This window comes from Dendropsophus ebraccatus, chromosome 3, assembly GCF_027789765.1.
Source record: "Dendropsophus ebraccatus isolate aDenEbr1 chromosome 3, aDenEbr1.pat, whole genome shotgun sequence".
Classification (NCBI taxonomy): domain Eukaryota; kingdom Metazoa; phylum Chordata; class Amphibia; order Anura; family Hylidae; genus Dendropsophus; species Dendropsophus ebraccatus.
In genome coordinates this window covers 154,440,116-154,464,085 of record NC_091456.1, presented here as the reverse complement: position 1 = coordinate 154,464,085, position 23,970 = coordinate 154,440,116, and the positions used below count along the sequence as shown (strand labels likewise).

General features: G+C 44.6%; 1 protein-coding gene and 1 pseudogene across 1 annotated transcript in view; both read right to left on the bottom strand.

Moving 5' to 3' along the window:
• PPIP5K2 (diphosphoinositol pentakisphosphate kinase 2) overlaps positions 1 to 1,635 on the bottom strand; it is a 69,769-nt gene extending 68,134 nt beyond the window's left edge. Inside the window, exon 1 of the mRNA XM_069962973.1 lies at positions 1,605 to 1,635. The gene's annotated coding sequence lies outside the window, so the exon portion shown is untranslated. The remainder of the gene's footprint in view (positions 1 to 1,604) is intronic.
• A 5,835-nt stretch (positions 1,636 to 7,470) lies between these two features.
• On the bottom strand, positions 7,471 to 7,625 carry LOC138787693 (U2 spliceosomal RNA; annotated as a pseudogene).
• Between the last annotated feature and the right edge of the window lie 16,345 nt (positions 7,626 to 23,970).

The window sequence follows — 23,970 nt, the reverse complement described above, 5'->3', positions numbered from 1 at the left end:
GTTATTTATTTTTTATAAGGGTATGTCCCCATGTTCAGAATTCGCAGCAGATTTCACACTGCGAGTTCCGCAGCAAAATCGGCTGCAATACCGTGTCCTGTCCCTGCCTATGGTTCTACATTCTCGCAGCGGATATTCAATTGACTCCTGACTCACCGATGTCCCGATCAGCCAATCAGAGGCTGCGACAGGAGTGTAGACAGGTTAATTTATTAGCCCAGCAGCAGTGGGTTAAGTGGGCGAACATGTATGTGTGAACGCACTCAAAAGCTGGAAATACACATGCACTGCTTAACCAGGTGATGCAGTTATTGTCCTAAAATACATCTTTTAAACTTGCTGCCCCGTGCCCAACGGCCAGAGCCTAGATTGTGTATGCATTAGGCTGGCACAACCTCTCTGTCCCTCCTCCCCGCCCCCCTCATCATTAGGAATGCTCCAGGCAGATTGTCTCCTATTAACCACCTGTGTCAGCCCGGCACATGGGCTGGATTGTTAAGGCACCTGTGCAATGTTCAGACAGAAGAAAATGTTCCAGTGGCATTCCTAATGGGGAGGAGGGACAGAGGGGTGGTGCAAAGTTAGGGCACAGATACTCTAAGCCCTGGCCGTTGGGCACGGGGCTGCAAGTTTGAAAGATGTTTTTTAGGACAATAACTGCATCACCTGCCAAAAAGACCCCAGGACAGATCTTGGATTAAAAGCAGCTATCCGAAGGTACAAGTGGTTTGGGGGGGTCAGATTGTGGGTACAGAGTCACTTTAGGGCTGGGTTCACACTACGTATATTTCAGTCAGTATTGTGGTCATCATATTGCAACCAAAACCAGGAGTGGATTGAAAACACAGAAAGGCTCTGTTCACACAATGCTGAAATTGAGTGGATGGCCGCCATATAACAGTAAATAACAGCCATTATTTCAATATAACAGCCGTTGTTTTAAAATAACAGCAAATATTTGCCATTATATGGCGGCCATCCACTCAATTTCAACATTGTGTGAACAGATCCTTTCTGTGTTTTCAATCCACTCCTGGTTTTGGTTGCAATATGAGGACCACAATACTGACTGACATATACGTAGTGTGAACCCAGACTAAAGGGTACACAATATCAGAGTTAACTTTTGGCATATCATCAGGCATGTCAAACGCTACTGATCACAGTGGGTCTCACTGCTCAGACCTGATGTGATTAGGATGCAAAAGACTAGATTGTAAGGGAAAATGACAGAGAGGTCAATGTACTAAAGTCTTTTCATGGGCAGTTCTCTAAGCTCTCTCACTTCTGGGGGTCTGCCATAGAGCCTGTGAGGGAGAGGCCCCTAGGTGGTTGTTAATGGTTCTTGTAGTTCCCCCGGCGCTAACTCCCTGATACTTTTGTTTGGCTATAGCAGAGATGCCCTTAGTGTAAGCAAGGTACAATACCAGAGTAGTAGTACTTGAGAAAGATTATAACTTTACAGACAGCTGGCTGGAATTAGTAAATTATATATCTGGGCTGGGCCTGAAGCTGATATTGACAGGTCCTAACTCTGTTTCTCGGCGCTGATTAAAAAAAAAAATAAAAAAAATCAATCAATCAAACATAGTTTTTACATTTACCATCCCTCCTGAGTCTGTCTCCGTTTGAATTTCCCGCTGTTTGCAGGTCTCTGAAACTCCAGTTGGTGTCTTAACTTTTTCTTTACTTCCTGGTTTGGGCTTTCCCATGATGCACTTTTTCTCCTGTAATGTCTAACTGACTCTGTAGAACTGTTAGATGGCTTACAGCTTGCTCAGTCATCTGACAAAGGGAGGCTGGCCTAACAGGGCTTAGACCTGCTTCCCTCTTGATGATGTCATTGTCACAAAATGGCTGCCACAGAGCAGCCTGGGGTTAACAGTCATTAGGTAAGAATGAGTTTACTTCACTTCTTGGCGGGGGGTTGAGGGGGGGGGGAGATAGGGAAGGGGGGCAGATAAGTGATTGAAGCATATTACAAAGTTATATAACTTTGTAATGTGTTTCAATTACTTGGAAAAAGCTTTTAGCTGGAGTACCGCTTTAACATAGCTCCGCCCCTTGCTGGAACTTTCCACCCAGCTAGAAGCAGTTCCCTTAGGAGACTGCTGGTGGCACTGCTGCCTAACAGCTCAGTGTGTGTGTGGATGTGACAGTTTGTAACTCATCTCTAGCGTGCCAGCTACACTAGTACAAGACAATGCACATTACAATACAATATAGCTGAAAAACAGGAGCCAATCTTCAGCTAAACTTCAGTATACTACAAGGAGATATAGCCGGGAAGAAGAGACAGCAACAGCGTAAGCCTCTCCCCGACCAGCCACTAATGCCAACCAAAAAATAACTTTATTTTCACCCATAGAGTCAATAAAGGGGTTTTTTTTTGTTTTGTTTTTTTTTTTGTTAAAGCGAAAGTACCATCAGGTATATCGCTTTTTTTTTTTTTTTTTTTACATGAAAGGGGCCCGCCCACCGGACCCCAGCATGACGAAACCCCTTCTCCTCTGACGCGGTTCCATTGATTCTAATGGAGCCACGCCACAGAGGGGAGATCGTCAAACTGGGGGCCAGCATGCGGGTGCCATTCATGTAAAAAAAAACAAAGCGCTGTACCTGATGGTACATTTACTTTATCAAAAATAATAAAACAAAAATAATCCCCTTGACTGACTATGGGTTAAAATCAAGTTATTTTTTGGCCATGTGTTTAAAAAGAATAAAGAGCCATTAAGGAAATATAACATTTCACAAGTCTCTGCAGGTTACTATTATCTTACTATTAGACAGAAGAATAAATTATGGTAATTGCTACTTATTTCAAGCTGTTTAATATATTCCCTAAAATGGCTCTAGACCAGGGATTCACTAGAACTCCTCATCTACATGGATTATCACCTCCCAAAAAGCCCATAAAACACTAAATGCAGATTTCAGAGGAATAAAAGCAAATAAATGACCTAACTCCACCCTGAATCAAAATGCAGAGCTTTGAGCCACAACTATGATGTATGACTATAAGGTTAATAATTGACTCGAGTGCCGATCTTGCTGACTGGCACTACCTTGTGGTGCTGCATTGGGCCTTATACGGCTGCCTCTTGATGGACCCGCTACTGGCTTTGGCTCAAAAACTGCAATGTCTGTTAAAACCAAACAAACTGTGCGCTGTGTGTGAAAGGTGGAAACATTGCAAGACTTTAGGGTCTGGTTTCCGCACTCCAGGTGGTGGTGTATTTCTTCAGTGAATGAAAAGTTCAAGGGGTTATCCAGCGCTACAAAAACATGGCCACTTTTCCCCTACTGTTGTCTCCAGTTTAGGTGCGGTTTGCAATTAAGCTCCATTTACTTCAATGGAACTGAGCTTCAAAACCGGCCCCAAACTGGAGACAACAGTAGGGGGAAAGTGGCCATGTTTTTGTAGCGCTGGATAACCCCTTTCAGGTCTATCTTGCTATATTCTGAATAGGGATAGGATAACTTCTAGGCATAAATGAGAAAGAAAGATTAATAAAGCATACACATAAGCTTTATTACTACTACACTATACAGGTTACCCTAAAAGACAAGAGCATGGAAATAAGCATTAGGGAAAGTTATATTTCTTATAACTGTTCCCTGAATCCACAGGGGACATTAATGTATTTTACCCCTTAAGGACCGGGTCAATTTCAGTTTTTTTCCTTCTTGTGCTTAAAAAGCCATAGCACTTGCATTTTTTCACCTATAAAACCCATTATTAGTATTTGTTTTTACGCCATTCGCCCTAACAAATATATGTTCCTTAAAATCGCTCCATTCTCAGGCTTATAGCGCTTTTATCCTTTGGTCTATGGGGCTGTGTGAGGTGTCATTTTTTGCGCCATGATGTGTTCTTTCTATCGGTACCTTGATTGCGCATATGCGACTTTTTGATCGCTTTTTATTACATTTTTTCTGGAATTGATGTGATTTATTTACGCTTACACCGTTTACCGCACGAGATCAGGAATGAAATAAATTAATAGTTTTGGCGATTACGCACGCGGCAATACCAAACATGTTTGTTTATCTATTTTTATTCATAACATGGGAAAAGGGGGGTGATTTAAACTTTTATTAGGGGAGGGGGCTTTTTATTTTACACTTATACTAGAAGCCCCCCTGGGGGACTTCTAGCATAAGCACTCTGATCTCTCATTGAGATCTATGCTGTAAAGTTATACAGCATAGATCAATGACATAGGCACTGAATTGCTTCCGGCTGCAATCGAGTGTCGAGCCGGGATCAGCGCAGACAACCGGCCAGCACAGACGTGCTCCTCCGGGACAACGTCCCGGGGGGGGATCCACCCCACTAGACACCAGGGAATCGGCTGCATAAAGGATTCAGATGCAGCTGTCAACTTTGTCGCACCCGGGACCGCGGCGGTTCAGAGCGGGGTCGCCACGTGGCCCCGCTCTGAACTCCCCGAGGCGGCCGGTCATTAAGGTGTCAAGGGCTTGGCCACTTTATACTAAAATTGTTCAGTGTAGAGTACTAGTAACTGTACTCACTGCACTTACTGACAGAAGCTCCCTGTGTATCTAATACAGCTAAAATCCCCTCCTCCAGACTGTGCTGCCCTGCTCTGTGGCGAGTCTGTCCATAAGATATATAGAGAAGCATGTGTCCATGCTCCGCTCCCCAGTGTCCACCACTGTATATGCCTATGGAGGACACTGGAGGCGGGGCATGGTCATAAGCTCCTTCATGCTCGGCCATCTTAAGGACAGACTCGCCACAGAGCAGGACAGCATTTTAGCTCTAATTATATTACCTACATAGATAAAGTGGAGATGTGGGAATCATGGGTACACTAGTAAAATACTTTTTTTTTTAGCCAAATACTCAAATATATTGTTTTTTCTGTTTTGTTTTTACTCCTTGTATTTTTTTTTTGTGGCCAAAAATACTGCATAAGCTGCTTCTCTGCTAACAGCATTTAGAGAGATGCCACATGGAGATAGGAAACAACAGGCTGGAGGGGGCTTAATGACTTCTACAGAAGGCATGCTCTGTGACCCGTATAGGAGGACATTGTGCATCTGTGACCACAAACTACTGTGAATGGTTTGATCCTATGTTATCTACATATAGGGGTCACTAACTTATCTATGGAACAGGAACTATCAGCTTATTAGCCCTAATGGCCAGAATCATATTATAATTTATATATTAGTAAAATGGAAAAATTAGCAAAAACCTCTCCAAAAAAAAAAAAAAAAAAAAAAAAAAAAAAAGTTTAACACTAAAACCGTAGATCATTTTGTGATGACACGTTCCCTTTAAAATTTGTCAATGATGAGTGTGACTAATGGGGGCTACTTCCTCTCCTTCTGAGGAATATTCCAGTAAGCACCTCTCCCCAGGACACATGCGGAGAGCTTCCCAAACTAAAGCTCTTTCATCATGCTAATGTGACCTCAATCATATTAGAAGGGATTTGTATGCGGTAATGGCTGCAGTCAGACGCTCCATTACACCGGTGCATGTGATTATCCATAAGCATTCAGCGCTATGACTGGCATATGCCTCTATTCTATAGCGGTCTACATCCAGGGCTGGACACACAGATGAAGGACTATGTAACAGAAGTGCACAGGACTTTGTATCTATTCTGGGATCTCTTCATACCGAGGAATAATTGTGTTATTATACTGGTAGCAACATGGTATCTGGATATACAATAGTAACCGGTGCTCCTGATAGCTATAAAGAAGGGTTTTGTTGCTTGTGAGTGATATGGCGGCCATAAAGCAGCAATTAACCTCGGTTTACTGCAGTTGCTGTGCATTTCACATCTAGATTAGAGGCAGATCTCTCCATCTACAGATCAGGCTTTCTCTATGACCTATTAAAGCTGGATTTGTATATGGTACATTCATGGCGGTTGTGTTAGATCGCAGTACCAGGCGGGTGGATGAGAGGTCACAAATCCCATTCATACGCTGAGGAAAGTAACTGCAGTGCAAATCCTGTTGCATATCAAGTTATGGTGTGGACCTTATTTTGGGGTTGATGTGACCTTTTCATCACTTTTTTTGGCTTGAATTTTGGAGGCTGCTATGTAATCTGCATTTCAAATGCTGGATGAACACTATTATAGCAGCCTTATAAATACTGACCACTCCTGGAAAAACTACAATGGAGAAAATGAAAGTCGCCACTTGTGTCACATTTACAGTCTCGTCTGACCAGTTTTAAAGCGGGGGAAAAAGTACAACCAAACTAAAGTGTGTCGCTAGAAGCATGATGGCCATAGGTCACTACCAGCAAAGGTTTTGACAAGAGCGCATGCTCGAGTCCGCCGTATCCAAAAGTCTCTAAACTTGAGAGGCGCTCATCTCTAGAAAATATAGATAGGAGGGGGTCATATCCAAAATGATTCCTGGAAAAAAGTATGTAAAGTAGCATTCATCCAGAAACTCTCTTTAGTGCCCCCTACAGGTATCTACTCCCCACAGCTCAGGTAACAGTAGATCAGTTTTCTAAGTAAAGCAATAGCTGCTGCAGAACCTCTCAGAGATGTTTATAAAGTTACATTGACAGAAAAAGAGAGAAGCCTCCTCGTTCTGCATCATTACACAGTTACATGAAAGTGATGTGCGAGCCAAAGCGCTGCCTCCATTCCAGTACTGTCACTGGCATCAGGCCCTTCCAGCTGCCCCATATTCATCTTCCATATAACCAGCTCTGAAGCATGTAGGTCAGCAGATCCTAGTCAAGTGTATATACTGGAAAACATATTCTCCCATATGCCCTAACGGGAGTTGCCACAGTGCTTTCTGTGATAGGGGAGTGGGAGAGCCTGTCACTTGCTATATTCATGCACAGAGGAAGAAACAGGCCTGGAACATAAGTTGTAGGATACATCGAACTAGTGACTTTACTATAGTGTAATAGGTGGCTAATAACATGGACCAAAAAAAGGAAATCTATTGTGGTTTAAAGTTCAGCTAGATCGAGAGAGTATGTTCTATAGAATGAGATCAATGGATCTGAATGGGGTTGCCCACTATTAGGAGCTTGTCATATGTTCAGCTGTTTCCTGGGCAGCTCTCCAGGTGATTAGGCCATAAGCTGGTGAAGCGACTGCCAAAAAGAGGAAGACAATGAGGGAGATTTATCTTTTTTTTTTGTGCACTGAACCTGGAAGCACTGCAATAGCAGGACAATGCCTGGAGAGGACCGAGAAAGCTCTTTTTCCATGTCCCTCTTGTAAAAATCCATTTAATATATGGTCCCTTGATCGGGGATATATCAGATATCAGGGTAGTTTCATGCGTAATGGATCCGCAGCGGATTCCACGATGCAAATTTGCAGCGAAATCCGCTACGGATCCTGTAGTTTGAAGCTGAATGGGTCCCATACACGCAGCAGATCCGCTGCATGTATGAGACCCGGGGGTTAAAGGGGCTGCGGGCGGGTGGCCGGCCGGCGGCGCATGGGTTAAAGGGGCTGGGTCCCATACAGCTTCACACAACACGATCCGCAAACTTGCACCGTGACATCTGCTGCGGATCCGGGACATGTGAAGCTACCCTAAACTGATAAGAACAGATACTACACTTGATCTTAGCCAAAAGGCCGAGAAGCGATATGGGGGAGATTTATCAAACATGGTGTAAAGTAGAACTGGCTCAGTTGCCCCTAGCAACCAGATTCCACCTTTCATTTTCCAAAGAGTCTGTGAGGAATGAAAGGTGGAATCTGATTGGTTGCTAGGGGCAACTGAGCCAGTTGCACTTTACAACCCAGTGCTTAGCCAGGATGCAATCATTTCTAATGGTATACCAAGGAAAGGAGGAATAAGTTATGAACTAACCAGTAAAACACACCAGGAAAGGCATGTGTATGGCTTCACGAAACTGGAGCCTTTATCTGGCGACAGGACCCAACACCAGAATGCTTATTACCAAATATAAGAAGATGAGATGGACGATATGGGTTCTAGTATAACAGAAACCATGACAGCAGTGTCGAATCCCCTCACAATACAGACACACATCAGAAAATTACATATCGTTTAAATTAAGTTTTTATATTCAACATATTTTTTAAGAATTTTCAATGACTTTTACATTTTTCATTATACTAGCTAGATTTTTAAATATTCCTGGAATCTTGCAGTTTTCATTCTCACCACTAGGCCTGATCCTTCAGGAATCTTCAGGAATATATGGATACATTAACCCCTTAAGGACCGGGCCTGAAATGGCCTTAACCCTTTGAGGACCAGGCCCAAAATGACCCAGTGGACCGCGCAAATTTTGATCTTAGTGTTTCCGTTTTTCCCTCCTCCCCTTCTAAGAGCTCTAGCACTTTCAGTTTTTTATCTACAGGCCATGTAAGTGCTTGTTTTTTACAGGAATAGTTGTACTTTGTAATGGCGTCATTCATTTTACCATAACATGTATGATGGAATTCCAAATATATTATTTATGAAGATATAAATTGGTGAAATCGCAAAAAAGAATGCAATATGGTAACGTTTGGGGGGTTCCTGTGTCTACGTAATGCACTATATGGTAACAGCGACATGATACCATTACTCTATAGGTCAGTCCGAACACAACCATATGCAGGTTACACAGATTCTCTAATGTTATATATGTATTTTTTAATGAAATCCTTTTTTTTGGCAATTAATTATAAATAAAATGGGACTATTGTGACGCTTATAACGGTTTTATTTTTTCACCTATGGGGCTGTATGGGGTGTCATTTTTTCCGCCATGATCTCTAGTTTTTATTAATACCATATTTGTGAAGATCGGACGTTTTGATCACTTTTTATTAATTTTTTTATATATATAATGTAACATAAAATCGGTAATCCGCGCACTTTTTCCCCTCTTTTCGTGTACGCCGTTTACCGTTCGCAATGACACTTGTTATATTTTAATAGATCGGACAATTACGCACGCTACGGTATATTATATGTTTATCTATTTATTTATTTTTATATGTTTTATTTATATAATAGGATAGGGGGGTGATTTCAACTTTTATTGGGGGAGGGGTTTTGGGGTAGTGTGTTGGTGTTTTTAACTTTTTTTTTTTTACACTTTTGAAGCCCCTTTGGGGGACTTTTACATACACTAGTCTGATTTTTACACTGATGAATGCTATGCCATAGGCATAGCATTGATCAGTGTTATCGGCGATCTGCTCATTGAGCCTGCCTGTGCAGGCTTAGAGTAGCAGAGCGCCGATCGGACCGCATGGAGGCAGGTGAGAGACCTCCAGCAGTCCGTTTTACCGATCGGGACCCCCGCAGTCACACTGCGGGGGTCCCGATCGGTAAGTGACAGGGGACTCCCCCTGTCACTTACACTTAAACGCCGCGGTCGCGCCGCGATCGCGGCGTTTAAGGGGTTAATGACACGCGGCAGCGCGATCGCTGCAGCGTGTCATTGCCGGTGAGGTCCCGGCTGCTCACTGCAGCCGGCCCCCACCTCCTATGAAGCGAGCTCCGCTCCGGAGCGCGCTTCATAGCGGGAATAACACCCAGGGCGTACAGTTACGCCCTAGGTCGTCTGGGGACAGACTTCCATGGCGTAACTATACGCCCTGGGTCGTCTAAGGGTTAAGGACCGGAGCAAATTTTATGAATTTAACCAGTGTCATTTTATTCATTAATAACTTCGGGATGCTTTTACCTATCCGGCTGATTCTGAGATTGTTTTCTCGTGACATATTGTACTTCACATTTCTTGTAAATTGGAGTCGATACTTATAACGAATCTTTATGAAAAAACCCAAAATAGCGTGAAAAATTGTGAAAAAATGCATTTTTCCAACTTTAAAACTTTTCTGCTTATACAGAAAATGGTTATACCACATAAATTATATATTAAATAGCATTAGCAACATGTCTACTTTATGTTGGCGGCATTTATTAAACTATATTTCATTATTTTTAGACAATAGGAAGCTTAAAGAGAACCAATCACCTAAAATTAACTGTCCCTATAATAAAAGTTTCTCTCTCCCTAAGTCTATTCCTGAAGATACAGACTGCATTTACAGTCTGTATCTTATACTGTACCCAATCCTGTATAGTAGTAAAAGTATTGCTGGGCGCCGCCATCTTGATGACGTCACTTGCGTTCCAGCGGTGCGTTCCAGCAGTGGAACGCAACTGACGTCATGAAGATGGCGGTGCCCGGGAATACTGCACCGCTATACAGGATTAGGTAAAGTATAAGATACAGACTGCAAAGGCAGTCTGTATCTCCATAAGGTCTACTTATAAAGATACAGACTGCCTGTGCAGTCTGTATCTTATACTTTACCTAATCCTATGTAGCAGTGTAGTGAGCCGGGCGCTATCTTGATGACTGGAACGCACCGCTGGAACGCAAATGACGTCATCAAGATGGCGCCCGGCATTACTGCACCGCTACAAAGGAGTAGGTAAAGTATAAGATACAGACTGCAAAGGCAGTCTGTATCTTTATAAGTAGACCTTATGGAGATACAGACTGCCTTTGCAGTCTGTATCTTATACTTTACCTACTCCTATGTAGCGGTGCAGTAATGCCGGGCGCCATCTTGATGACGTCATTTGCGTTCCAGCGGTGCGTTCCAGTCATCAAGATGGCGCCCGGCTTACTACACTGCTACATAGGATTAGGTAAAGTATAAGATACAGACTGCAAATGCAGTCTGTATCTTCATGAGAAAACTAATAGGTTTAATTAGGACAGATATACACAGCGATCTCGCGCTGTATAGCGCGAGATCGCTGTGTATTTACAGAGCGGCGGGCAAAGGCTCATGGGAGCTCTTCCTGCCGCTCTGCATGCCGGGAGCTTCCTGTCACGCGCCGGCTCTTTTGAAAAGAGCCGGCGCGTGACAGTGAAGAGAGACATGAATAAATTAAAAACGCGGACAGAAAATTCCTTAATTCTATTTACAAATATTAATAAAAAAGTAATTTAAATAGAATTAAGGAATAAAAAAAAAAAAAAAATCTTCCGTGATTGGTTCTCTTTAAAACATTAGCAGCAAATTTCCAAATTTTCAGTAAAATTTCAAAATCAGATATTTTTAGGGAACTGTTCAGGTTTAAAGTGTATTTGAGGGGACTGTGTGTTAGAAAGCCTCACGAAGCACCCCATTTCAGAAACTGCACCCCCTAAACTCTGCAAAAGCACATCCAGAAAGTTTTTTAACCCTTTAGGGGAGTCACAGAAATAAAAGCTAAGTGTGTAAGAAATTTGAAAATTTTAATTTTCTGTGCAGAGATTTTATTGTAATCCAATATTTTTCATAATTATAAACCTATTACCAGAGAAATGCACCCCAATAATTATTGCCCCGTTTCTGCAGTTTATAGAAATACCCCATATGTGGCCCTATTGCGCTATTTGACGCAACCACAAGCCTCAGATATAAGGGAGCGCCTAGTGAATTTCAATGGCTCCGTTATTTTTGGTCATTTTTGACTGTACCACTTCAGGTTGGCAGAGGCTCTGGGGTGCCAAAACCTAAAAAAACACCCCTAAAGGGACACCATTTAGAAAACTACACCCCTCAAGGAATGTAACAAGGGGTGCGGTGAGCATCTGGACCCCACAGGTGCTTCACAGATTTTCCAAACAATATGGCTTGAAAAAAGACTAAAGTATTTTTTACACTAAAATGTTGTTCTAGCCTTCAATTTTTCATTTTCACAAAGGGATAAAAGGAAAAAAAAAAACACAAAACATGTAGCGCAGTTTCTCCCGAGTACGGAAATACCCCACATGTGGACATAAAGTGCCAAGCGGGCGCAGGACGAGCCTCCAAAGGGAAGGAGCGCCAATTGGCTTTTGGAAGCTGGATTTCACTGGAATGGATTTCAAGGGCCATGTCGCATTTACAGAGCCCTCGTGCTGCCAAGACACTGGAAACCCCCCACAAGTGACCCCATTCTGGAAACTACACCCCTCAAGGAATCTAACAAGGGGTGCAGTGAGCATATGGACCCCACTGGTGACGGGCACAAATGTGGAAAAATGTGACGTGAAAGTGAAAATTTTCATTTTTTCACTTTCATGGCACAAATGTGCCCGTCATCCAGGGGTCCATATCCTCACTGCACCCCTTGTTAGATTCCTTGAGGGGTGTAGTTTCCAGAATGGGGTCACTTGTGGGGGGTTTACAGTGTTTTGGCAGCACAAGGGCTCTGTAAATGCGACATGGCGTTCATCATCCATTCTAGCCAAATCCAACCTCTAAAATCCAAATGGCGCTCCTTCCCTTCGGAGGCTTGCCCTGCGCCCACATGGCGCTTTATGTCCAGATGTGGGGTATTTACGGACTCGGGGGAAATTGCTCTACACATTTTGTGTTTTTTTTCTCTTTTAACCCCTTGTGAAAATGATAAATTCAAGGCTAGACCAACATTATAGTGTAAAAAATTTAATATTTCATTTTCACGCCACATTGTTCCACATTTGTGCCCGTCACCAGTGGGGTCCATATGCTGACTACACCCCTTGTTACATTCCTTGAGGGGTGTAGTTTCCATAATAGGGTCACTTGTGGGGGGTTTAACTGTCTTGGCAACACAGGGGCCTTTTGAATGCAACATGGCCCCTCAAAATCCATTCCATCCAAATCCAGCCTTCAAAAACCAAATGGCGCACCTTCCCTTTGGAGGCTTACCCTGCACCCGCATGGCGCTTTATGTCCACATGTGGGGTATTTCCGTACTCAGGGGAAATTGCTCTACACATTGTGTTTTTTTTTATCTTTTAACCCCTTGTGAAAATGAAAAAATCAAGACAAGATCAATGATTTAGAGTAAAAATTTTTAAAAAATTACACTAAATGTTGGTCTAGCCTTGATTTTTTTCCATTTCCACAAGGGGTTAAAAAAGAAAATGAACACAAAACGTGTAGGGTAGTTTCCCCTGAGTACGAAAATACCCCACATGTGGGCATAAATTGCCATATGGGCACAGGGCAAGTCACCAAAAGGACAGAGCGCCATTTAGAGGCTGGAATGGGGGATGGAGGCCATGTCGCAATTACAAAGCTCCTGTGCTGCCAGAACAGTAGAAACCCCCGACAAGTGACCCAATTCTGGAAACTACACCCCATAAGGAATCCAACAAGGGGTGCAGTGAGCATATGGACCCCACTAGTGATGGGCACATGTGTAGAACATGTGCCGTGAAAATAAAAAATACCATTTTTTTCATTTTCACGTCCCAAATGTGGCCGTCACCAGGGGGCCATATACCCGCTGCCCCACTTGTTAGATTCCTTATGGGGTGTAGTTTCCAGAATGGGGTCACTTGTGGGGGGTTTCTACTGTCCTGGCCGCACAGAGGCTTTGTAATTGCATCATGGCATCCTCTAATGGGAATGGCGGCCATACCTATTTAGCTGGGGAAAAGGGACAATTCTAATTTATTTGGGGGTATTAGGCCAATTATTAGTTTATAAGGTTGAAAATGACAGGTGTCCATCAAACTCAACCTGTGTTGATCCAGAGGAAGGCAAAAAACCCTCGTGAGGCAGACGACAGTAGCCTCATCACTGGGAAAAAATTCGTTCCCGACTCCATAATGGCGATCAGAATAATCCCTGGATCAACGTGACCCCTGAAATAGGAATAAGGGACAGAATTTAGATAATGTAGAACTCCGATGACGTGTGGTGCGCCTTGGAGCGATCCAGTATGCAGAGGCCGGGGTGATCAGGACAGGTGTCACACTGGAAAATGTTGTCCTTCCTGATCCCCCTGTTACCCCACACTCTGCACTTCTTCTGGGGTCTCCCTTTCTCCAGTGTGGGGGACGTCACCTGGAAAATGTTGTCCTGGTGCGATACGGGGTCCTTCACATCCAGAAGCGCTGGGTCCGCTCCATGGCTGCTAAATATTAGGGCTTTATTACTACTTCTGATATGTTCGGATCGTGCCGCAAGCTACAGTAGCTCGGGCAGCGAGGGACCGGAAGAAGGGGTGCTGGTATAAAAGTTATCCCCGTACAGGTGGTAACCTTTATCCAGCAGTGGGAAGATCAGTTCCCGGACGATGTCCCCACTAACTCCGAGGATGGGGGGGGGAGGGGGCATCTGGGGGCTGGATTAGAGTGTCCCTTCCTTCATACACTCTAAGGGTACGTGCACACTGCGGAATCGCGAAGGATAACCCTTTGTGCATTCCGCAGTTGGCACCCGCCGGCGGACTGATGCAGGCGCACGTCTCCGTCCGTGTCGTAGACTCCATTCTATGCACGGCGGATTCCGCTCTGCGTCCAACGTGTTGATGGAATGACGGATGATGGAATCCGCCCATGCATAGGATAGAGTCTATGACACGGGCGGAGACGCGCCCCTGCATCAGTCCGCCGGCGGGTGCCAGCTGCGGAATGCACAGAGGGTTATCCTTCGCCATTCCGCAGTGTGCACGTACCCTAAATCTGTAAGTGTACCCTGAGGTACTCTCACAGAGTTTGTAGAATTTCACGCCATACCGTCATCTCTTATTGGGACGGTACTGGTGGAAAAGACGTGTCTGGGGGGCAGCGTACGCTACGCTACTCCCAGACACGTCACTGGATGATGAGGAGGATGAGGATGAATGGAGGAACAAAGGACCCCCCATTCATCCTCACTGGCTGTTTCGGTGTCGGAGGCAATAATAATGTATGCGTCCGATACCGAAAACACCCTGGGGGCCATCTTTATATGGGGATTGGTATATGGGGTATGTAGTGGTGTAGTGTAAAACTTTATTCAATGTAGTGTGGTGTAATGTAGTGTTTTTTTACGTGTTTTTTACAGTAAGTATACAAAAAAAACCTACGCCAAAAATGGTGTTGCTGATGAATGCCGCACTTATGTTCGGCACTTATCAGCAGACCGTGGCAGTAGGATATAAAAAAAAACCACCCTACGCCAAAAAGGAGGAGTTGCTGATTAGCAGCGCACTTTCGTGCGATGCTGATCAACACTCAGCGGCGATAGGGTGCGGAAAATAGAAAAAAAAAAAATTGGGAAAAAAATTTTTTTTTTACTACATTCTGAACATCCCTGTAGTGGCTGATACGTGTATTACACTTATCAGCCGCTAGGGGGCAGCAGAGCGCAAGATCCGAAAATAGACGACGCTGGAGCCGGAAAAATACGAAAAAAGACGACGCTGGAGACGGAAAAAGCCGATCGGGACTCACGGAAGAAGCCGAAGTCCCGACAAGATGAAGAGGACGCCGGGAACCCGGAAGACGCCGATCAGGACCCCGGGACAGGTGAGTAATATACAAATACCTGCTGAGGGGTCCGGAGCAGGTATTTATTACTTGTGGGGACTTTGATCGCCGTGAACGGCCGGCCGGCTGTTCACGGCGATCGGGACGGTGGTACCGTGACCACCATTACTTTTTACAGTAATGGCGGTCGGTGCCGTCCTCGGACAGCACCGACCGCCATTTTTTTCCGGGTCATCGGGCCACCGATGGCCCGGAAAGGTTCCGATCGCCGCTATGGGCTTATCAGCCAATAGCGGCGATCGTCGGCATGGGGGGGGTTAACAACCCTCCATGCCGACAGGGAGAGATGGCCTGCTATGTATTATAGCAGGCTATCTCCCCCGATCGGGACCCGGCCGGCCGCGGCGCCCGTTTAAAGGGCTGACGTACCGGTACGTCATGGGTCCTTAAGTGACAGTGATCCATGACGTGCCGGTACGTCATGGGTCCTTAAGAGGTTAAAAAGGGTCTGAGCCCCATTTTACCAGACAGGAACTAGTCTGATATATTGGGTGTCAGATGAATGGTATTTTAGTGCACTCTGTAGACGTTATGGGCCGTAAGAGTAAAGTGAGGAAGATAGTAGACAGGTGTGGCTGCTTTATTACAGCAACTGTAACTCAAACCTCAATGACACCCAGGATGTAGCAGAGCCAAAGGACTGTGTATGCTCCAATACAGTGGTAATTTGGTTTAGGAGTAACTTGGTTTGAGTGTTTTGGTTTAAGAGCCCACAGTTTTTCAAAATTATGACTTGGTTTAAGAGCATTGTTTTGGTTTCCTCCCTGTACTGGGTGGGAGCGCAAGTGGAGGAGGGGCATGGTCTGCATAGCAGGGTCTACAGCCCTGTACTATGACCCAGGAAGTCTCCCTTACCTTCCAAATCATAGCAGATCCACCTCAGGCTGGGGCTCACATCAGGGAACAGGACTGTGGAGGTAATCTCTCCATAGCTGTAACCCCTCTCTCCCTGGATGGAGAGTGCTGCATGTATGTGCCCACATCTGTCCTGCTCATTCCTTCATACTCCCTGCAGTCTCTGTCAGCCCTTGTGTTTCTCATCCTCTCCATTACTGTACAGTAACTTATAATATCACATATTCTGCTGTTTCTGAATGTTTGTTTCATCAGTTTTACATGTTATTCAGAATAATAAATATTTATTTTTGGGGTGTGGAACCAATTGTCTGCATTTCTATAATTTCTTAAGGGAAAATTTGCTTTGGTTTAAGAGTGGATTTGGATTACAAGCACGGTCCCGGAACAAATTATATTCGTAATTCAAGGCACCGCTGTATTCTCATTGGCATTAGGTCCTTCCAGCTGCCCCCTATTCATCTCCTGTGTTTCTCCATGCAGCCAGCTCCACACATAAGTGTTATAACAGCCTGAAAATGAAGCTCACTTAGGGGACATTTAAAACAGACAATTACGGTAGATTAAAAGGGGTATTACTATGTTATTGCTAGGCTATGCCATCCCTTTATGATCAGTGCTGGTCCAAACTCTGGGACCTCCGCTGATCCTGAGAATAAAGGGGACACTTTTTGTTTGATCACTGTATCCACTTCTCCAGCGAGAAGAGAAGGGAAAGCTGCACCCCCTTATTTTCTGGGACCCCCACCAATCATGGGGTGATGGGATGGCGCGGCACTTTATATCATGTGGCTAACCCTTTTGTGTGCCAGGTGGAGATCTTTAGGGCCCTATTCGACCAGACGATTATCGTTCGCATAATTGTTAACGATTAACGATCTCAAACGACCGCTATTGTGAAAGACCTGAAAACATTCACTCATTTCCATGGAACGATAATCGTTACTTATGATCGTATTTGCAATAGTTTTTTTCTTCGCTATTTCTTCGCTATTGCGTTCGTATCTACTGCGAACGACGTCTTATTCAATGCGAACGATTTGCGAACGTTTTGCGAACGAGCAACGATAAAAATAGGTCCAGGTCTTATAAAACGATCAACGATTTCTCGTTCGGATGTTAATCGTTAACTGCATTTCAACCGAACGATTATCATTTAAATTCGAACGATAATCTGAATGATAATCGTCCGGTGGAATAGGGCCCTTAGGCGCCAAATTTATTTTATCTTTTATTCGCCAGGAGATAAGAGGTTACATAAAAATCAAATAACAGTAGCAAATTACATGGTCTATCGGCCTCTGTCCAACTTTGTGTTAGATCATTCATAGCTTTATCTAGTGTTGTGTCATAAAAGTCTGATGTGATGGTCAAACTACAGGCTGTCTGCAAGCAGGTTACCATCACATGCGACTTACATTGAGGTCAGTGCTGGGAAAACTGCTAATTTTTATTAATATACATTTCACTGATTAGACCTAGATTGTAAAATGTTATTTTATTCTAATTTGTTTATATTTCTATTTTAACATTTTTCAAATATTAAAGCAGTACATAATAATGGGGCTACCATCTTGCTTAAAGCATCACTGTCAATAAAACTTTCAAAATCTAAATCTACAGTAGACGTGATATAAAGCAACTTTGCAATTTACATTTTTTTTTTTATTTATCATAGAAAACACGGCACTTCTGTTTTCTAACTGGTTTTTTTTTTCTCAAGAAACAGGAAAACATCAGAAAACAGGAAGTCCTGTGTTTCCCAGGCCATCTGTGCGCTCACAGAGAGAAGGCAGTCATATGATGGACACACTGAGCCGTGACTCTCTGTACAGGCTGGACTTCACATGTTTACTGTATTTTCCGGCGTATAAGACGACCCCTGACTTTTAATCAGATTGTCAGGGATTCGCCTTATACGCCAGAAGATGCACGCTCTATCTTCAGAATGGTCGGTCAGCTGACGGAGCGCTTAGCCAATCACAGGCCGGGACCGCCACGGCCTGTGATTGGCTGAGTGTGGCCTGTCAGCTGACCGGCCATTCTGAAGATAGAGCGTGGGACCCGGGGATGAAGACAGCACGGAGAAGCAGCCCTGCAGGTAATGCATGATGTTGCAAGGGCTGCAAGGACATCGGTAACGATGTCCTTGCAGCCCTCGCTCAACGATCATCGGGCCGTGGAATAGGCCCAGTAAACAAGCGGTGATCTAGCAGATTGCCGCTCGTTTACATCCTTGATCGGGTCCTCCTCGGCCCGTGGAATAGGACCCTTACTCTGACTCCTAAGATCTGTGTGCAGATGAGACAAACTTCAAGATGGTCAATGTAAATTCTTAACGTAAACCTGATCCAGAGACTGCTTTGGAACTGAGACTGGACCAAAGGTTCACGTTCCAAATAGCCAATGATTCTAAGCACACAGCCAAGACAACATAGGAGTGACTTAAGGACAACACTGTGAATGTTCTTGAGTGACCCAGCCAGAGGCCTAACCAAAACCTAACCAAACATCTCTATAGAGACTAGAAATGAGCGAACCTCGAGCATGCTTGAGTCGATCCGAACCCGATCGTTCGGCATTTGATTAGCAGTGGCTGCTGAACTTGGATAAAGCCCTAAGGCTATGTGGAAAACATGGATTAAGTCATTGGCTGTATCCATGTTTTCCAGACAACCTTAGAGCTTTATCCAAGTTCAGCAGCAGCAGGACTCAAACCCGATTCGCTCATCTCTAGTAGAGACGTGAAAATGGCTGTCCACCAACTGCTCCCATCCAACCTGACAAAGCTTGAGGGGATTTTTAGAGAACAATGGCAGAAAATCCCCAAATCCAGGTGTGCAAACCTTGTGGCATCATGCCCAAGATGACTGGAGACTGTAGTCACTGCCAAATGTGCTTTAGCTATACTGAGTAAAGGTCTAAATCAGTGCTTCTTAACTTATGGCCCACCAACAAGTTGTGTTTTGAGGACATCCCATATAAAGAACACCTGGAATAATCCCTAATGCACTGACTGGAATTATTTTACCTGTGAAATACTAAGGAAATCCTCAAAAAATGACTTGTTAATGGGCCATGAGGACTGGAGTTGAGAACCACTGGTCTAAAATATTGCATCAACATACATAGTCAGATCTTCCTTATCAATAAAGTAGCAACAATTTCTAGCATTCTGTTTTCACTCTGACATTACAGGGTATCAAGTGCAGAATTATGGGGGGGGAGGGGGGGGGGACAACATTTTTTATTCTAGCACAAGGCTATAACGTAACAAAAAGTGAATACTGTAGACCTTTACCTGTTTCCAGCATTTTCACAAGGATATTTGGCTGCTATTATTTGATGAATTTATATTAGGATGCAATATCGCACTATAATCTGCCACATGTACAACACTAACTACATCACACAATGCCAATAAGCCAATCAAAAGTTTCTAAACTCATGACATAACTTTCTGGAATGTTCCAAGCTGTTTAGGCACAGTCACTTTGTCTCTGTAAACTTTTGACCCACTTGAGTTTTGATATAGTGCATTATAAATTAAATCTGTCTGGAAACATTTGTTGTCAGGTACACAGTACCTAGGAAGCTCACGGCATCCATCATACATAGTCCCCTTACCTAGGAAGCTCACGGCATCCATCATACATAGTCCCCTTACCTAGGAAGCTCACGGCATCCATCATACATAGTCCCCTTACCTAGGAAGCTCACGGCATCCATCATACATAGTCCCCTTACCTAGGAAGCTCACGGCATCCATCATACATAGTCCCCTTACCTAGGAAGCTCACGGCATCCATCATACATAGTCCCCTTACCTAGGAAGCTCACGGCATCCATCATACATAGTCCCCTTACCTAGGAAGCTCACGGCATCCATCATACATAGTCCCCTTACCTAGGAAGCTCACGGCATCCATCATACATAGTCCCCTTACCTAGGAAGCTCGCGGCATCCATCATACATAGTTCCCTTACCTAGGAAGCTCACGGCATCCATCATACATACTCACCTTACCTAGGAAGCTCACGGCATCCATCATACATAGTCCCCTTACCTAGGAAGCTCACGGCATCCATCATACACTCACCTTACCGAGGAAGCTCGCGGCATCCATCATACAAAGTCCCCTTACCTAGGAAGCTCACGGCATCCATCATACATAGTCCCCTTACCTAGGAAGCTCACGGCATCCATCATACATAGTCCCCTTACCTAGGAAGCTCACGGCATCCATCATACATAGTCCCCTTACCTAGGAAGCTCGCGGCATCCATCATACATAGTTCCCTTACCTAGGAAGCTCACGGCATCCATCATACATAGTCCCCTTACCTAGGAAGCTCACGGCATCCATCATACATAGTCCCCTTACCTAGGAAGCTCACGGCATCCATCATACATAGTCCCCTTACCTAGGAAGCTCACGGCATCCATCATACATAGTCCCCTTACCTAGGAAGCTCACGGCATCCATCATACATAGTCCCCTTACCTAGGAAGCTCACGGCATCCATCATACATAGTCCCCTTACCTAGGAAGCTCACGGCATCCATCATACATAGTCCCCTTACCTAGGAAGCTCGCGGCATCCATCATACATAGTTCCCTTACCTAGGAAGCTCACGGCATCCATCATACATAGTCCCCTTACCTAGGAAGCTCACGGCATCCATCATACATAGTCCCCTTACCTAGGAAGCTCACGGCATCCATCATACATACTCACCTTACCGAGGAAGCTCACGGCATCCATCATACATAGTCCCCTTACCTAGGAAGCTCACGGCATCCATCATACATAGTCCCCTTACCTAGGAAGCTCACGGCATCCATCATACATAGTCCCCTTACCTAGGAAGCTCACGGCATCCATCATACACTCACCTTACCGAGGAAGCTCGCAGCATCCATCATACAAAGTCCCCTTACCTAGGAAGCTCACGGCATCCATCATACATAGTCCCCTTACCTAGGAAGCTCACGGCATCCATCATACATAGTCCCCTTACCTAGGAAGCTTGCGGCATCCATCATACATAGTCCCCTTACATGGGAATCTCACAGCATCCATCATACATAGTCCCCTTACCTAGGAAGCTCACGGCATCCATCATACATAGTCCCCTTACCTAGGAAGCTCACGGCATCCATCATACATAGTCCCCTTACCTAGGAAGCTCACGGCATCCATCATACATAGTCCCCTTACCTAGGAAGCTCACGGCATCCATCATACATAGTCCCCTTACCTAGGAAGCTCACGGCATCCATCATACATAGTCCCCTTACCTAGGAAGCTCACGGCATCCATCATACATAGTCCCCTTACCTAGGAAGCTCACGGCATCCATCATACATAGTCCCCTTACCTAGGAAGCTCACGGCATCCATCATACATAGTCCCCTTACCTAGGAAGCTCACGGCATCCATCATACATACTCACCTTACCGAGGAAGCTCATGGCATCCATCATACATAGTCCCCTTACCTAGGAAGCTCACGGCATCCATCATACATACTCACCTTACCGAGGAAGCTCGTTGCATCCATCATACATAGTCCCCTTACCTAGGAAGCTCACGGCATCCATCATACATAGTCCCCTTACCTAGGAAGCTTGCGGCATCCATCATACATAGTCCCCTTACATGGGAATCTCACAGCATCCATCATACATAGTCCCCTTACCTAGGAAGCTCACGGCATCCATCATACGCTCACCTTACCGAGGAAGCTCGCGGCATCCATCATACACTCACCTTACCGAGGAAGCTCACGGCATCCATCATACATAGTCCCCTTACCTAGGAAGCTCACGGCATCCATCATACATAGTCCCCTTACCTAGGAAGCTCACGGCATCCATCATACATAGTCCCCTTACCTAGGAAGCTCACGGCATCCATCATACACTCACCTTACCGAGGAAGCTCACGGCATCCATCATACAGAGTCCCCTTACCTAGGAAGCTCACGGCATCCATCATACACTCACCTTACCGAGGAAGCTCGAGGCATCCATCATACACTCACCTTACCGAGGAAGCTCACGGCATCCATCATACATAGTCCCCTTACCTAGGAAGCTCACGGCATCCATCATACATAGTCCCCTTACCTAGGAAGCTCACGGCATCCATCATACAGTCACCTTACCGAGGAAGCTCACGTGCATGAATCAAAATATATACTAAAATAATAATTTCACAAGTAACCAAGGTTCAGTTTCACAGCAGGTACAACATGAGGTGTGTCTGGCGCATAATAAAGTCTACATTTTACGAGCGATAAGATTCCTCTTAAAATTAGGGCAAGGCCATCCATAATGAGATCATGTAAAACTCTGCTAGGCACCATGCACGCTTCAGGAAAATCTATCTGGATTTTTGTTTTTTAATCAGGAAATCCTGAAATCCTGCTCTAAAGAGTTCCAGTAAGGATGCCCCACAAAACCCTATGGAAGCATCCAGAATTCAGGACAGCTCCAGATGTGCATCTGGAATATGGCCAGAATTTCAGATGCACTGCCTGCCAGGCCAGCACTAGCACTTGAGCAAATGCAGCGGGGTTCTGTTTCTGGCCCTTCAACTGTACGCGACGCTAATCTGGAGCAAATAGTATTGTATAGGCTCCCCGACCTGTCAATCACTCATGTAGCACACCCATGTGCTTGCAGAGCAGGAAGAGAAAAGGAGGAGCTGAAGCAGAGCACCGATGCAGCCCTGCAGCAGGTGAGTATGTGTGTTTTTGTTTTTTTTAATCTTTCTTTTACAGTCAGGGAATACTGAATACTTCCGTAAGCCTCCTGAAACACTTCCTGATCCGTATTTCCTAACCATAAAAATGGCAATGGACGTGTGCATGGCGCCTTGCAAAGCACCTAAGGGTTTCCTGTAATTTTTTCTTAAACTATATACACACACACACAGATAGGATGTAACTCCAAAACAAATACACTAGTAAATTTCTATAGAAAGACCAGACATCAACACCGACACAAATAGTCTAAAAAAACAAACAAAAAACACCTCTAAAAATTGTTTTGGGCCCTTGGATTTTCCCTAAAATTATTTTCGCAAATATCCCCTTCAGTTCATTCCGAAATTTGATCACATCCCAGCCTGAGCTAAAGTGCCTGAAGGAAGCCCAGAAGCACAGGGATTAACCCTTCACATTAGTCTATAAAAGCATTCCCCCACCACTAGCACTGGCCAGGAAGTAATAGTCGCCCTTTCATCCTCATCCACCAGCGTAATGACTAGTTCCACCCTTCTCAAACAGCCTGGGAAATATTTCACATATGACCTGTATGATAGGAGCTCAGGAAATGAGTAAGATCTGGTTGGGTCATCCTACACGACAACTACACATACTGGTTTCTGTTTGGAGTAGAGAGCGATTGTTCACGCCGTGTCATAGCTTACCTGCAGAATCACCCTACATGAAAGTTAATGTTTCATATACATTGTTTTGCTGGTGTTTATTCCTCTTTGGCATCTATTACAGATAAGAACTGCATACACTTCTCTGTAGGCTTCAGAGCTTAAAGCGACTCTGGATACATCAATCCGCTGCTACATTAGAATCTATGGAGCCACATCATTGAGGGGAGGGGGTTTCCTCCCACTGATGGCAAGCTGGCACGCCTCCAGTGCTTCAGCCTGGGCCCGTGTTCGGTAATACAACGGCGCCATGTACGGGAACCGGGACACGGTTCAAAAAAAGGGCCTCTGCAACGGTGCCATTCTATCCATGTGCAACACTTAAAGTGAATGTAGCTGATGGTACATTGGCTTTAAAGT